Raw genomic sequence first — 15,458 nt, forward strand, 5'->3', positions numbered from 1 at the left:
TATTTCTAAGCAGATCTGCCCAATGTGCGGCTGAAATATAGCACTGATGAGTCCTAAGATGGTGTAAACAGGTCTGTACCTCGTATCACTCATCACAAATTACTCCACATTGACCATTGAGAAAGTTTTGACCATTTTATCAGTGACTCTGTTTACTGTTTTTATGTATTTCCAGACTGATCTTTATAGCCCATGTTTTGGTGCTGATGAGTCCTAAGATGGTGTAAACAGGTCTGTACCTTGTATCACTCATCACGAATTACTCCACATTGTCACCTCTAGAGAGAGTGTTGACCATTTTATCAGTGACTCTGTTTACTGTTTTTATGTATTTCCAGGCTGATCTATATAGTCCATGTTTTGGCGCTGATGAGTCCTAAGATGGTGTAAACAGGTCTGTACCTCGTATCACTCATCACGAATTACTCCACATTGTCACCTCTAGAGAGAGTGTTGACCATTTTATCAGTGACTCTGTTTACTGTTTTTATGTATTTCCAGGCTGATCTATATAGTCCATGTTTTGGCGCTGATGAGTCCTAAGATGGTGTAAACAGGTCTGTACCTCGTATCACTCATCACGAATTACTCCACATTGTCACCTCTAGAGAGAGTGTTGACCATTTTATCAGTGACTTAGTTTACTGTTTTTATGTATTTCCAGGCTGATCTATATAGTCCATGTCTGGTGCTGATGAGTCCTAAGATGGTGTAAACAGGTCTGTATCTCGTATCACTCATCACAAATTACTCCACATTGTCACCTCTAGAGAGAGTGTTGACCATTTTATCAGTGACTCAGTTTACTGTTTTTATGTATTTCAGGCTGATCTATATAGTCCATGTTTTGGTGCTGATGAGTCCTAAGATGGTGTCAACAAGTATGAACCTCATGAACATTCATCACAAATTACTCCATATTGTCACCTCTAGAAAAAATTCTAGCTATTTGATCAGTGGCTCGATTTACTGTTTCCAAGCCGATAATTCTATACAATCCACATCTGATGAGTCCTAAGAAGGTGTGAACCAAAAGGCAAATATTAGCCAGATATTTTATTCACGCATTGAGGTTTATTGTCAGCTTTTGACTTATTTTGACCACTAACTCATCCAGTTGACAACATATGGACCCCAGTGGCACCCCCAAGGCACTCAGTTCTTTGGATATGGACTGTAACAGTGTGTATTTTGGTAGCAAATGTCGCTCAGCTGCAATACCAGACACAACCTGCAGACAAGATTGGCGCTGTTTGGAGGTTATGTAAGACAAGTGACTACAGTGACCGCGTCCCCAAAGGGAAATATTGGGGTTGCGATGTAACCCTGCTGTTGCCGCCACCTCTATGTACTTTAGGACCCACGTAAGGTCATTCACGTCTCCGCGGGGCGTCGTGCTCTGTTTATTTCGATTTCTACTCAGACACAAAATTTCTCAAACGTCTCATTGCAGTTATGTAACCGGAGGCTGGCGGCTCACCCAGAGATCACATGTGTGATGTGTGTGTCTGTGGTCAGGCTCTATCTCTGTGGTTTTTTTTCGGCCTTGTTATGGTACTTAAGACGCAGGTCTCATGTCTGTGTCACATGAATCACTGGAATAACAGCCCCTGACTCTGGATTATCAACACAGCCCGAGCATTGTGTCTTCCAAGAGTCTGACCCCCCCCCCCCCCCCCTTCTTTCTTTAAAGGTGTCGGCTTCTTCTTCCTTATACAGTTTACTATTATAACATCTCACCAAATAGACCTGGATCACACCAGTATATAGGTCGGTCAGGCAATGGGATTCAGCTTTGTTCCCTTAAAGCTGCAGACGCTAACTATTGCAAAACTACAACTCCCATCATGCCCTGACAGCCGAAGGCTGTCAGGGCATGGTGAGAGTTGTAGTTTTGCGACAGCTACAAAGCCGCAAGCTATCAAGATTCTTGCAACTATTCAATGTATCTAAACGGGAAAAAAAAATCTGTCTTCAGCACCTGTGCTGAATTATGCGTCTCCATGGTGACAGACTACAGACACATTGCACGGTCTAATCCTACATTCGTTCATCTGATATTTCTGCTTGCAAAGCTACAGACCTTAAAGTAGAGATGTGAGTTGTGGTTTTGCAATGGCAAAGAAGCCACAAGGCCTGAAGGTTCTTGCAACCATTCAATGTATCTAAAACAAAAATGCTGTTGTCTGTCTACAGCACCTGTGCTGAATTATGTGTCTCCATGGTGACAGACTCCAAAAATGTTGGCTTCTTCCTCCTTTTACAGTTTACTATTATAACATCTCACCAAATAGACCTGGATCACACCAGTACATAGGTCTGTCAGGCAATGGGATTCAGCTTTGTTCCCTTAAAGCTGCAAACTCTAACTATTGCAAAACTACAACTCCCACCATGCCCTGACAGCCGAAGGCTGTCAGAGCATGGTGAGAGTTGTAGTTTTGCGACAGCTACAAAGCCACAAGCTATCAAGATTTTTGCAACTGTTCCTGTATCTAACAGAAGAAGAAGAAAAATCTGTCTTCAGCACCTGTGCTGAATTATGCGTCTCCATGGTGACAGACTACAGACACATTGCACGGTCTAACCCTACATTCGTTCTGATATTTCTGCTTGCAAAGCTACAGACATTAAAGTAGAGATGTGAGTTGTGGTTTTGCAAAGGCAAAGAAGCCACAAGGCCTGAAGGTTCTTGCAACCATTCAATGTATCTAAAACAAAAATGCTGTTGTCTGTCTACAGCACCTGTGCTGAATTATGTGTCTCCATGGTGACAGCCTACAAACGTGTTGTGCGGTCTCATCCTGCATTCGTTCTTCTGATATTTTTTGCTTGAAAAGCTACAAACACTATAGTAGAGATGGGGCACTGCAGGATCGGACTACACACGGAGAAGAATTGCTCTGCCCAGGAGCCATATACCCACATTACTGCTGTGCATAGGAGCTGTATGCTGAAAACGGTAAAACTACTTGTATAACTGGATGGCGTATGGAGACACATTGATGTGCATAGGAGCTGTATACTCAAAACGTAAGACTACTTGTATAACTGGATGGTGTATGGAGACACATAGTTGTTCGTAGAAACTGTATACCTAAAACGGTAATACTACTTGCAGATTCGGATTGCGCAAGGAGACACATTGCTGTGAGTAGGAGCTGTATACTTAAAACGGTAAAACTACTTGCAGAATCTGATTGCTTAAGGTGACACATGGAGACACATAGATTTGCATAGGAGCTGTATAATCGAGATGGGAGGATCAGACTGCATGTGGAGGCACATAACTCTGCATAGGAGCTGTATACTCAAAACTATAAGGCTGTTTAATGACAGTAACACATAAATGCGTGATCAGAATGCACGAAAAGTTCCATAGGCAGATTAGACTGCACATGGAGACACATAACTCTGCATAGGAGCTGTATACTCAAGATAGGTAGATCACACTGCACATGGAGACAGATAGCTCTGTATAGGAGCTGTAAACTCAAGGAAATAGGGAGATCAGACTGCACATGGAGACACATAACTCTGCATAGGAGCTGTATACTCAAGATAGGAGGATCAGACTGCACAAGGAGACACATAACTCTGCATAGGAGCTGTATACTCGAGATGGGAAGATCAGACTGCACAGGGAGACACATAACTCTGCATAGGAGTTGCATACTCGAGATGGGGAGATCAGACTGCACAGGGAGACACATATCTTGAGTATACAGCTCCTATGCAGAGTTATGTGTCTCCATGTGTAGTCTGATCCCCCTATCTCGAGTATACAGCTCCTATGCAGAGTTAAGGGGATAAGACTGCACATGGAGACACATAGCTCTGCACAGAAGCTGTATACTCGAGATAGGGGGATCAGACTGCACAAGGAGACACATAACTCTGCATAGCAGCTGTATACTCGAGATAGGGGGATCAGACTGCACAAGGAGACACATAACTCTGCATAGGAGCTGTATACTCGAGATAGGGGGATCAGACTGCACAAGGAGACACATAACTGCATAGGAGCTGTATACTCGAGATAGGGGGATCAGACTGTACATGGAGACACATAACTCTGCATAGGAGCTGTATACTCAATACGGTAGGAGATTTCTAATCCAGACTGTTTTCTGCTTTGGAGCGATTAAATAAAAAAATTGCTGGGTAACTCCGCCCACCCGTTATCTCGTTTTCGGACAGAAATTATCAGCGAACCTTGTACGACTGTCGGACATTGGCGCATTTACCTTTCACATCTGCTGGAGCGAGGGGTATTTTCAGTACGATTGTGCAGTCCTAAGTATTTATACTTTGGAAAGTTTTGACTTGTTGCATGCGATTCCAGAGTCTACCACCGGTGGCACTGTACCCCTGACTGTGATTCGCATTATACAGGGAGGTTTAGATTCCATAGAATCCGCCTGATATAACTGAGATTCACTTTATTCAGCAAAACCCCCTACCCAAAAACAAAACCTTGTCTGCCTAGATTACAAGCTCTTGTTCAAAGATGTTGTTTTTTTTTGTTTTGTTTTTTATTGACAAAAACCTTAGCCCCAAGAGCTTACAATCTAAGCATTTACATAGTAGTCTAGGATTAGAATTGGGGCGACCCACGTCTCATCTGTGCTTCAGGGCTCCCAGTACACGGGGGATATATTTTCTAATTACAATTACAGGGGATATATATTCTAAAATGATGGGAACAGCAGCGCAGAGTATTTCAGGAGAGGAGCATGCTTACACTGTAGATAGCGGTGACCTGTGACCTGATGTGACAGAGCACCGTCACACAATAAAGGGGGGGATGCGGACATAAATTTACATAGGAGCAGGGTGCCCCAACCAGGACCAGCTCTGCCTACTGCCTATAAGCAAAAAAGACAGCCGCCCTCTCGATGGGGGTGCAGCTCTGCCTGCTGCAAGAAATTTAGTAGCCAGTCAGCACCCCCCCCCCCATCCCCCCCCCCCCAATCCAGTCTGCAGCTACAAGTAACCACAGTCATAGCTTTGTCAGTCTTCAGTCAAGTCAGTCCCTGTCATCAAGTCAGCGTGGTCTGCATTACACTGTCCAGTCCTACTACAAGTCCCAGCAAGCCCTTAAGGCCTCTGTGTCACTGGTCACCTCCGTAGGCCCTGGCTCAACTGTATAGACTTTACCATCTGTCTACCCTCAGTAAAGCTACCGTTATCCTTAATTTGGTGTCTGAGTCATCATTGCCCCTGTGCCTAGCCCAGGATCCAGCGGTATACCTTCAGGTGGTATTGAGGATAAACCATGCCCTGGCATCACGAATACAAGGGGTTAATGCCATATGACCCTAGGGTAACATCATCTGCCCTCATCACACCCCGTTACCACACTCTTAAAAAAAAACCACTAATCAGTGTGTTACAACCAGCGTGCCTTCAGCTGTTGCAAAACTACAACTCCCAGCATGCCCAGACAGCCGAAGGCTGTTTGGGCATGCTGGGAATTGTAGTTTTGCAACAGCTGGCGGCACATTTGTAAAGAAGCACTTATCTAATGCCGTATATCTATACACTGTGTGTGCTGTACAGTGGTGCAGGGACCCCATGTTGAGTCTAAACAGGCCCCCATTATGGTGTCTCTCAGAACAGAAGTGCTTGTCCTTTGTTTTAGCATCCTTTCCCAAGAGCCTGTGGACCATTTTACTTGCTTTCTAACAACGCAGATCCTCAGGGGCGGAGACTTCAGCACAGGTTCACGCCCCCAAGGGAATTAAACCATCCAGAAATTAACCTTCTATGTTCAGAGGCCCCATAGCAGCTGCTTGGTCTGTTTCTATGATATATTCAAATTGTTTTAGACACAATATCAATCATGTGCAACTACCAAACCAATCACATTACATGTAGGGATTCTTATTTGTCATGTGATTGGCTGAGAAGTGTCACGTGACCAGCAGAGTAAGGCTACTCGCCACCGAGATCTCCTTTAAGCAGAAATTGACCAATATGTATATTTTGAAAGGGGGGGTGGAGGGTGATTTGTCTCCTTTAAGGACTACAAGTTCCAGCATGTCCCCATATTTTTGGCTAATATGGATGAACGGCCGTTGACCTATATTGTAATAAACTTTTCAACCTTGTGTAACTCTAATCTGGCTGATGTAATGTGTATGACCGAAAGACTCACATGAAGTTACCCAAGTTCCTCTGCTGGACCTCGTGGCCGTTCCACGAATGTATAGGAAGTAACAAGTGAATCATGTGACCCATGGACATATGTAATTATATACAGTATATACCCAGGATATACCAGCTGTACATATATATTATATACAGTATATACCCAGGATATACCAACTGTACATATATATTATATACAGTATATACCAGGTTATACCAGCATGGTCCATATCACTATATACAGGAGATATATAACTTATACCAGCTGTACATATATATTATATACAGTATATACCAGGTTATACCAGCTATACATATATATTATATACAGTATATACCCAGGTTATACCAGCATGGTCCATATCACTATATACAGGAGATATATAACTTATACCAGCTGTACATATATAATTATATACAGTATATACCCAGGTTATACCAGCATGGTCCATATCACTATATACACGAGATATATAACTTATACCAGCTGTGCATATATATTATATACAGTATATACCCAGGTTATACCAGCATGGTCCATATCACTATATACAGGAGATATATAACTTATACCAGCTGTACATATATATTATATACAGTATATACCAGGTTATACCAGCATGGTCCATATCACTATATACAGGATATATATAACTTATACCAGCTGTACATATATAATTATATACAGTATATACCCAGGTTATACCAGCATGATCCATATCACTATATACAGGAGACATATAACTTATACCAGCTGTACATATATATATTATATACAGTATATACCAGGTTATACCAGCATGGTCCATATCACTATATACAGGAGATATATAACTTATACCAGCTGTACATATATAATTATATACAGTATATACCAGGTTATACCAGCATGGTCCATATCACTATATACAGAAGATATATAACTTATACCAGCTGTACATATATAATTATATACAGTATATACCAGGTTATACCTGCATGGTCCATATCACTATATACAGGGGATATATATAACTTATACCAGCTGTACATATATATTATATACAGTATATACCCAGGTTATACCAGCATGGTCCATATCACTATATACAGGATATATATAACTTATACCAGCTGTACATATATATTATATACAGTATATACCCAGGTTATACCAGCATGGTCCATATCACTATATACAGGAGATATATAACTTATACCAGCTGTACATATATAATTATATACAGTATATACCAGGTTATACCAGCATGGTTCATATCACTATATACAGGATATATATAACTTATACCAGCTGTACATATATAATTATATACAGTATATACCAGGTTATACCAGCATGGTCCATATCACTATATACAGGAGATATATAACTTATACCAGCTGTACATATATAATTATATACAGTATATACCCAGGTTATACCAGCATGGTCCATATCACTATATACAGGAGATATATAACTTATACCAGCTGTATATATATAATTATATACAGTATATACCCATGTTATACCAGCATGGTCCATATCACTATATACAGGAGATATATAACTTATACCAGCTGTACATATATTATATACAGTATATACCAGGTTATACCAGCATGGTCCTTATCACTATATACAGGAGATATATAACTTATACCAGCTGTACATATATATTATATACAGTATATACCCAGGTTATACCAGCACGGTCCATATCAGTATATACAGGAGATATATAACTTATACCAGCTGTACATATATAATTTTATACAGTATATACCCAGGTTATACCAGGATGGAAGAAGCAAAAAGATGCTTAGGTTGTGTTGGTTGATATTAATCTGTCTTGTCTGTAGCATTTGTCACTTTTTTCTGTTATATTAGACAAATATTTGCTTAAAGGGAAATTACTTCTATAAAAAAATCTTAACCCTTCCAGTACTTATTAGCTGCTATTTGCTCCACAGGAAGTTCTTTTCTTTTTAAATTTCCTTTCTGTCTGACAACAGTACTCTCTGCTGACACCTCTTTCCATTTTAGGAACTGTCCAGAGTAGGGGAAAAGCCCCATAGCAAACATATGCTGCTCAGGACAGTTCCTTAAATGGACAGAGGTGTCAGCAGAGAGCACTGTGGTCAGACAGAAAGGAAATTCAAAAATAAAACAACTTCCTGTGGAGCATACAGCAGCTGATAAGTACTGGAAGCATTAAGATTTTTAAATAGAAGTAAATTACAAATATGTTAAATTTTCCGCCACCAATTGATTTAAAACAAAAAAAAAAGTTTTCCAGTGGAGTACTCCTTTAAAAAAATTGAATTCTAGAAAATAAATTGTTTTCCATGATGAAATCATCATGGGGAATTTTCATAGTCACCACGTGGGCCTCCTACTGTTACTGTGTGGCTCCAGTTGTTCAGGCCGTAAGATCATTAAGTCCCTGATGAATCAGTTATATAGAAATAAGCGCAGCATGAAGTCTTTTTCTTCTCACGTGTGGAAGAAAGAATGTGTCTCATAAGGAGAAAAGACATGAGGAGTCAGCTGACATCTCATCCCCACCACACAACAAATGCTAAGAGGAGAGAATAAAGATATAATACAAACATATAACTACTATAATGCTGCCCCTGTGTATAAGAATATAACTACTATAATACTGCTCCTATATACAAGAATATAACTGCTATAATACTGCTCCTATATACAAGAATATAACTACTATAATACTGCTCCTATATACAAGAATTTAACTACTATAATACTGCCTCCTATATACAAGAATATAACTAATATAATACTGCTCCTATATACAAGAATATAACTACTATAATACTGCTCCTATATACAAGAATATAACTACTATAATACTGCTCCTATATACAAGAATATAACTACTATAATACTGCTCCTATATACAAGAATATGACTACTATAATACTGCTCCTATATACAAGAATATAACTACTATAATACTGCTCCTATATACAAGAATATAACTACTATAATACTGCTCCTATATACAAGAATATAACTACTATAATACTGCTCCTATATACAAGAATATAACTACTATAATAATGCCCCTATATACAAGAATATAACTACTATAATACTGCTCCTATATACAAGAATATAACTACTATAATACTGCTCCTATATACAAGAATATAATTACTATAATACTGCTCCTATATACAAGAATATAACTACTATAATACTGTTCCTATATACAAGAATATAACTACTATAATACTGCTCCTATATACAAGAATATAACTACTATAATACTGCTCCTATATACAAGAATATACCGTAACTACTATAACACTGTCTCCTATACACAAGAATATAACTACTATAATGTGAATTCGGGTAGAAAACAGACATCGTGCACATCTACAGTCTTGCACAATGATCCAATTGCTTTTCAGCATAATATCAAAAATTAACAGGTTGTTAGTATACATTTTTGATCAAAAAGTACAAGCCCACTCGCCACGTCAAGGCCACCTATTTAGAGTGGGTCCCAAACGTCCCTAGTATAAAATGGCGTAACTACTATAATATTGCCTCCTATATACAAGAATATAACTACTATAATACTGCTCCTATATACAAGAATATAACTACTATAATACTGCTCCTATATACAAGAATATAACTACTATAATACTGCTCCTATATACAAGAATATAACTACTACAATACTGCTCCTATATACAAGAATATAACTACTATAATACTACACCTATATACAAGATTATAACTACTATAATACTGCTCCTATATACAAGAATATAACTACTATAATACTGCCTCCTATATACAAGAATATAACTACTATAATACTACTCCTATATACAAGAATATAACTACTATAATACTGCTCCTATATACAAGAATATAACTACTATAATACTGCCCCTATATACAAGAATATAACTACTATAATACTGCTCCTATATACAAGAATATAACTACTGTAATACTGCTCCTATATACAAGAATATAACTACTATAATACTGCTCCTATATACAAGAATATAACTACTATAATACTGCTCCTATATACAAGAATATAACTACTATAGTTCATCTATATAATCTAATATTACGGTATTATTACACATACACTGGTGACTCTGTTGTTGCCTCTGGTCGGTCCCCTCTATATCCAGGTGTTTCTGGCATCGTCCGGCGCCTCCATCCCGGTCCTGTAACCTGTGGAGTTAATGGTGTGTGGGGATTACTCATTAATCAGTAGACGTGTAGATGAGGCCGTTATCGGTGTCAATTATTACACGCATTTCCGTGCGCTGGCGGCAATTCGAAAAACTTTCGGCTTTCAGAGGGCATTAAACTGAAGTGAACTGAAACTTTGTGAGTGTACCGCCCTATGAGTGCCAGAACAGACTGGGCATTGATTTTCAAAATTTTCTTTTTTTTTTATTTATCGATTTTTTTTAACAATTGTTCATCCAGTTCCTCCTGGTTCATGAATGCTAAATGCACAGTAAAGGCATTTACACAGGCAGAGCAGCAGCAGAGTATAGGCAGTAGATGTTCAGGGACTGGGCAATGCTGGGAGAGGTTCTCTATGGCAGTGGTCTCAAACTGAGGCCCTCCAGATGTTGCAAAGCTTCAACTCCCAGCATGCCCGGACAGCCAACGGCTGTCCGGGCATGCTGGGAGTTGAAGTTTTGCAACATCTGGAGGGCCGCAGTTTGAGACCACTGCTCTATTGTCTCTGTAATGGTAGCCATTAGTGCTTAACATACCAGCATTTTAATCGGACCACACAGTACCACCCCCGAGGAGGCCACTTATGGTTGTGGTTTAAATAACTCCACCTCCCTGTGCTCTGTTCTAATCGGACCACACAATACCGCCCCCGAGGAGGCCACTTATGGGTGTGGTTTAAATAACTCCACCTCCCTGTGCTCTGTTCTAATCGGACCACACAGTACCGCCCCTGAGGAGGCCACTTATTGGTGTGGTTTAAATAACTCCACCTCCCTGTGCTCTGTTCTGTAGGCGAGTATGATTATGTTAGGAAAAGTTCTGAAATTTTCAAATATACACACAGTATATTCATCATCTCTACTTGCTGTCAGTGAATTGATTTCTTACTTCCAGGGATTAAAAACCCCATTTGATTGGGTGCATCAGGGTTCTCCTGCATGGAGACCTGCGACAGGACACGATACCTGGAAGGACATGTCCAGGGAAATCTTCATGATGTGGCAGCCAAGCAGCGCTAACTCCGACCGTAGGCCGACAATGAGATTAGAGTATTCAGAGAGGTCCTTGTCCAGCCTTCTCCTCTCTGACAGAGACGATATTCTTTCTAATGGAGATATGAAAAGTTGGAGACTATTATCAGAAGGGTGATCAGAAGAAGGACCCCCTGCAATCTCCAGTAGGGAGCCCCAGCTCTTCTTGCTGCATTAAAGGGGTACTTTTTTTTTTTATTTAATTTTTTTATCAACTGGTGCCAGAAAGTTAAACAGATTTGTAAATTACTTCTATTAAAAAATCTAAATCCTTCCACTACTTATTAGCTGCTGAATACTACAGAGGAAATTCTTTTCTTTTCGGAACACAGAGCTCTCTGCTGAACATCATGACCACAGTGCTCTCTGCTGACACCTCTGTCCATTTTAAGAACTGTCCAGAGTAGGAGAAAATCCCCATAGCAAACATATGCTTCTCTGGACAGTTCCTAAAATGGACAGAGATGTCAGCAGAGAGCACTGTGGTCACGATATCAGCAGAGAGCTCTGTGTTACAAAAAGGAAAGAATTTCCTCTGTAGTATTGAGCAGCTAATAAGTACTCGAAGGATTTTTTTTTAGAGAAATAATTTACAAATCTGTTTAACTTTCTGGTGCCAGTTGATAAAAAAAAAAAAAAGTTTTCCACCGGAGTACCCCTTTAAGCTTTGTGTCGGGGCCAAGTAACAGGAAGAGCCAATGCCACATTCTGATGATCTCAGGGGGTCCCATTGGTCGTACCCCTCTCCTCGATCAGGCACTTATACCCTAGCCAGTGCAAGAAGGATATGTTTTAAAGGGTTACTCCGCCCCTAGTCATCTTATCCCCTCGACCACAGCCGTCACGCCCCCTCCCATAGACATAAATGGAGGGGGCGTGGCATGACATCACAAACACGGCCCTCCTGAACATAAATATTCAGAACGCTGAGGTGTCGGCCTGCGATCAGACATCTTATTCCCCTATCCCTAGGATAGGAGATAAGATGTCTAGGGGCAGAATACCCCTTTAAGTACTGGAATACCCCTTTAATGCATAAATGTGTATGAGGTAATGGAGAGTTAATGTGAATGTATTTATGTGCATTGCACCACTATTATTGAATACACTTAGGGGACTGTTGGGTAAATAGATGTTTTCACACTCCAAAATAATGCTTTGGTCACATGATCCTTCTAGTTATTGGTTGTAGGAGAAAGTCCCTAGTGCAACCTCTCTATCCCAGAAGAAGGGGTGGACCCAAACCAATCAGAACCAGTCTGGGCCTGGTCCTAGAAACTGTCACATTTGTATTTCCTATAGGTCACGTCTTCTACCTAGGTATAAATCTGTTTTCAATTAAAGGAGTACTCCGCCCCTAGACATCCTATCCCCTATCCCCGCCCCTAGACATCCTATCCCCTATCCCTGCCTCTAGACATCCTATCCCCTATCCCGGCCCCTAGACATCCTATCCCCGCCCCTAGACATCCTATCCCTGCCCCTAGACATCCTATCCCCGCCCCTAGACATCCTATCCCCTATCCCTGCCCCTAGACATCCTATCCCCTATCCCCGCCCCTAGACATCCTATCCCCTATCCCCGCCCCTAGACATCCTATCCCCTATCCCTCCCCCTAGACATCCTATCCTCTATCCCTGCCCCTAGACATCCTATCCTCTATCCCTGCCCCTAGACATCCTATCCTCTATCCCTGCCCCTAGACATCCTATCCTCTATCCCTGCCCCTAGACATCCTATCCCCTATCCCCGCCCCTAGACATCCTATCCCCTATCCCCGCCCCTAGACATCCTATCCCCTATCCCTGCCCCTAGACATCCTATCCCCTATCCCCGCCCCTAGACATCCTATCCCCTATCCCCGCCCCTAGACATCCTATCCCCGCCCCTAGACATCCTATCCCCTATCCCTGCCCCTAGACATCCTATCCCCTATCCCCGCCCCTAGACATCCTATCCCCTATCCCCGCCCCTAGACATCCTATCCCCTATCCCTGCCCCTAGACATCCTATCCCCTACCCCCGCCCCTAGACATCCTATCCCCTATCCCCGCCCCTAGACATCCTATCCCCTTTCCCCGCCCCTAGACATCCTATCCCCTATCCCCGCCCCTAGACATCCTATCCCCGCCCCTAGACATCCCATCCCCTATCCCTGCCCCTAGACATCCCATCCCCTATCCCTGCCCCTAGACATCCTATCCTCTATCCCTGCCCCTAGACATCCTATCCTCTATCCCTGCCCCTAGACATCCTATCCCCTATCCCCGCCCCTAGACATCCTATCCCCTATCCCCGCCCCTAGACATCCTATCCCCGCCCCTAGACATCCTATCCCTGCTCCTAGACATCCTATCCCCTATCCCTGCCCCTAGACATCCTATCCCCTATCCCCGCCCCTAGACATCCTATCCCCTATCCCCGCCCCTAGACATCCTATCCCCTATCCCCGCCCCTAGACATCCTATCCCCTATCCCCGCCCCTAGACATCCTATCCCCTACCCCCGCCCCTAGACATCCTATCCCCTATCCCCGCCCCTAGACATCCTATCCCCTATCCCTGCCCCTAGACATCCTATCCCCTGTCCCCGCCCCCAGACATCCTATCCCCTATCCCCGCCCCTAGACATCCTATCCCCTATCTTGCAATCTCGGCTGCGGCACCCCAGACATCCAGTGCATGGAGCGAACTTCGCTCCGTGCCGGATGACTGACGATGTGAAGCGGAGGCTCGTGACATCATGGCCAAGCTCTCTCAATGCAAGTCTATGGGAGGGGGCGGCCATGATGTCATGAGCCTCCGGTGCTGAACCCGATGCTCTAAACGAATGCAGAGTGCAGCGCGGAGACAGGGACAGTGACCAAATAAGCTTTCTTCTGGATGAGAAGCTGTAACAAGTTATATCAAGGCCATTGCATTTTATTGGAATTGCACCAGTTTAAGTAAAGTTGTTCAAGAATTCTAATATCTAGAGGTCTCTAGTTTACTGAGTTACCGCCCTGTCACATGACATAAACCAAGGACTACAACCCCCAGCATAATCCTCCCACTGGTGCAGAGGTCGTCACCGTTTATCAGGACTCTCTTAAAGTGACATGCACCCTTCTTCTTCCCTTTCCATGATCATACTTGATAACAGTCCCGATTTTGGCTGGAAAATCCTGTGAACTGGGCAACAAAAGGGGCGTGGTTATGCAAACCACACACAAAAGTGCCCTCTTTGGAGGGGGTAGTCCTAAATTTTGGTGATATAATCCTACACCAGAGTAAGACAGTACGGCCACATGGGGGCGCTGTTATTTTCTGTGGCCTGACATATGACAGGTCCCATTTTGTTAATAAATTTTTTTTTTTATAGCGCTGGCCTTTTAAGAAATTTTGCTCACCTTTCTTCTTCACAAGCTGGCATATATTTCCACTATAATTCACCTATTTTTTGGCTGTGAGGGGCTACGCCCCACTGATTACACCCACCCACTTTTTGGGGCAAAGTTGCTTTGAAAATTAGGAAGAAAGAAAAAAAAAAAATAACATTTTTTTTTCTTAAAAATGTGCAACTTTAGTTGAAAAAGTTCAAAAAGATCCTATTTTACATGTTTTCGAGTTCTATAGCGGCCAAATGGCGTTTTTCCAGAGCCGTCCTTCGTGTCACATTGTCTGATTCTCCGTTTTTTTGGGGGTTGATCATTTATATTAATTCTGATATAGGACGACCTGGTCTTGGGTTACAGTTTAATGTCTCATTTCACAGATTTGTCGTTCGTGGCGCCGTTAACCCCCCTGCTTCTATTCCCTCCGATTCCTGGACATTCAATTACCCGGATTAGCATGAGGAGACATTAGTCCGCAATTAATCAGGAGGTTAATTATGCGGCTCCAATCAGCAAAGTAACTTCCACATTACGGTGAGAGACGGTGCGAGGAGGCACGTACCGCACAATGACCCCCCGCCCTGCATCAAAGCTGAGGCCGAAAGGTGCCAACCTGAGGGGCCCATCTCCCGCCCTGGAAGATGGAAGTTTTAGTAATATTCAGATTCA

The 15,458-nt window shown here is 42.1% G+C and overlaps 1 protein-coding gene and 1 long non-coding RNA gene across 3 annotated transcripts in view; one reads left to right on the plus strand and one right to left on the minus strand.

The window, feature by feature from the left end:
* The window catches only part of LOC130267597 (uncharacterized), a 19,633-nt gene extending 19,401 nt beyond the window's left edge, over window positions 1–232 (plus strand). Inside the window, exons 2-3 of the long non-coding RNA XR_008843225.1 lie at window positions 14–71; window positions 176–232. This is a non-coding gene — a long non-coding RNA (uncharacterized LOC130267597). The remainder of the gene's footprint in view (window positions 1–13; window positions 72–175) is intronic.
* The window catches only part of BHLHE41 (basic helix-loop-helix family member e41), a 25,596-nt gene extending 14,122 nt beyond the window's left edge, over window positions 1–11,474 (minus strand). For both annotated transcript variants that reach the window (XM_056517610.1, XM_056517609.1), the window contains exons 1-2: window positions 11,350–11,474; window positions 10,275–10,363 (exon numbers count right to left, since the gene is read on the minus strand). The gene's annotated coding sequence lies outside the window, so the exon portion shown is untranslated. The remainder of the gene's footprint in view (window positions 1–10,274; window positions 10,364–11,349) is intronic.
* Window positions 11,475–15,458: the final 3,984 nt, after the last annotated feature.

The sequence above is a fragment of the Hyla sarda genome, chromosome 4 (genome assembly GCF_029499605.1).
Source record: "Hyla sarda isolate aHylSar1 chromosome 4, aHylSar1.hap1, whole genome shotgun sequence".
Lineage (NCBI taxonomy): Eukaryota > Metazoa > Chordata > Amphibia > Anura > Hylidae > Hyla > Hyla sarda.